At 45.8% G+C, this 2,500-nt stretch overlaps 1 protein-coding gene across 1 annotated transcript in view; it reads right to left on the reverse strand.

Annotated features, from left to right (window-relative positions):
* Positions 1 to 2,500, reverse strand: part of TSHZ3 (teashirt zinc finger homeobox 3) — a gene marked incomplete at its 3' end in the record, with an annotated part of 62,817 nt that overhangs the window by 20,829 nt on the left and 39,488 nt on the right. The gene's annotated exons all lie outside the window — the stretch shown is intronic.

Here is a 2,500-nt window from a genome sequence, read left to right on the forward strand (position 1 = left end):
GGGTAACTGGCAGACTCTGGCAGCCTTATTTCTGTTTTAGATTTGGTTTGTCATTGGATATCCATTACCTGCCATTCATCTTTGATCTCTTTGGACAGGCCTGATCAAAAGATGTCATTTGACCTACTCCACTTGGCAGAAACTTGTATGACTCTCATAAAGGGGGCACCCCAGCTATAAATAAAATGACATTATTATTTTTCTGTCCTATCATCTAGAAGAGACAATTATGATAATGCAGTGTCTGTCACTCGGAGCCCAGCAAATTGCTAGCTCTCACGCAACTGTTTAGCTTTCTTATTTGTTTTTTGTCTGTTTTCCTCCATTTCAAGTTGAAAATAAAACAGAATTGAAATCACTAATGCTCTGCCTCACACTCTGACAGTCTCAGGGTTTCCTTTTATGGGACTGACGTGCAGATGTGACCATCAGACTGTTTGTCAATGGTGGGTGGTGGTTAAGTGCTGTGTTGGCAACACATCCCAACAATGGAATCGGGTTTATACTTCATTTCCAGCTCTGCGCACGAGCGCCTATCTGAAGGCAGTGCTGGTAGACGTTACAACAAACAGATAAAATCATGGAGAGAGTTTATTGTATCTTTAATAAAGCAACAATAGAGGAAATGTATGAGCCCCTTCTCTACTGCCAGGGGGTCAGGAGCGAGAGGGGGGTTTCTGGAAAGGACGAGCAACAAGCCAACTATCAGGATGTTGACCGTCTTTTGGTGTTTTTCCAAGGGGCACGTATACCCCGTTCCAGTGCATTCACATTGGAACGGGGTATACGTCTCTAGCGAAGTACACTGCGTGCGCGTACACACAAACAGGGAGCGGAGCAACCAGCCGCTTGGTCAGGTACCTCTGTGCCCGCGTGAGTCTGCACGCCCACACGCACAAGCTGCGTTTGGCCACTGGCCTGAACCGTGTTACAGCCTCTTGGCTGAAACTCTCACTTCCGGCGCGCGGTCTCCCACCCGCCAGCACTCACGACGTTTTCCTCTCGCTGTGCCGGAGGACAAAAGCTCCGGCGAAGGCCACCGCTGGCACTCCTGCCGCCCGACCGCACAGTCCCTCTGCCCGGGGTCACCGGGGACAGCACCCCGGCGCCCGCTCCGTCTCCCCAACGCGCTCCCACACCGCTACCGACACGTTCGCAAAACTAATTATCCGTTTCGTGTCGCAAAATACGTGACTGTTGGTCCATGCATTCACTACAGGCATCCACGACGGGGAGACCCTGTGAAACCAACACGGCTAGCGAGCAAAATCACGAGTACTATCAACCTCCTTGAGCACGAGAACAGCCACCTCAGAGAGGCGACGCAGAAATCCATGTGCCTCCGTTTGGTACTTGTTCTACTTCCCTCACGCAGGCTAGAGGTGCCGCTGCCAGTAAACACATCTCTGACAGAGAAGCTGAGAGAGAACTAAAACTGTTAAGGGCTTGTAAATACCAAATAGTAACTCCTCATTAATTATTTGTAATTAATTATTCATGATTAATTTGTGCCAGAACAGGAATGTTTTATTCTGAATTAATTTAATTCATCTCAAAATTGCTACTTTAAATTCCCACCCTACCATAACGTGATATAATCTCTCTCTGTAGACAAGCCCTAAAATATTAAAAAACCATTTAAAACAAAGGAAGAGCGGCATGTTCTTTCACAGAAATGCACGCTGTCTGCCGTTCTGCAGTACACTTTGTCTGCTCATCAAAAAAGCGACCTGGGCAAAATGGAGCCTCTGCAGTGGGCTAGAAAATCTTTCCAATAAGGAAAAAGGGGGGAAACATCCCGTATGAAACTTGGGAGCGGCTTGAAACAGAAGGCACAAACCTACCATTCCCTGAAGACTGATCCCACTGATGCTACGAAGAGAACAACTGAAAACAACTAGGTTCCTTGGACACGGCTACGCAGAGAAACTCAAGGGATCTGGATGTCAGTAAGAAGCATCAACAAAGGAATGTTGGAAACAAAAACAAAGAATTGGAATTGTAAGGCATTTTTTTAAAGATGGAAAACACCTACATCTTTTTCTCATGAAATTAAGAATACTACAATGCAAGCAGATGGTAGGACTTAATAAAATACAAGTACATTTGGCAAGGAAGCCTTTTCCTCTTGCAATAGTGCACGTTATTCTTCTAATCCATCACGAAAGTGTGCCTTCAACATAGCACAATTCTTTCAAGTAGACTTCTTTATTACAAAGTTTTGCTTCTTAATGACACATACTGAAAAGAGGACAGATGCAGACCACTAACTTCTCCCGTTTTGAGTTTTTACTGTCCAGAAACCCCCAGCAGAGATCGGTGCCAAAACCAGTACGAAATAAGCACTGCTACAGCGTAACCAGGACAATCCTCACCTATTCCCGCTTTTCAAACCAACCAAGGATGGAGCCTGCTTTTATACACAGACCCTTCTTGGATGTCAACCCCACACTACACTCAGCAAGAAACGTTAGACGCATGAAAACAAGACTTATCCATT

The sequence above is a fragment of the Phaethon aethereus genome, assembly GCF_964289735.1.
Source record: "Phaethon aethereus genome assembly, chromosome: 13".
Classification (NCBI taxonomy): domain Eukaryota; kingdom Metazoa; phylum Chordata; class Aves; order Phaethontiformes; family Phaethontidae; genus Phaethon; species Phaethon aethereus.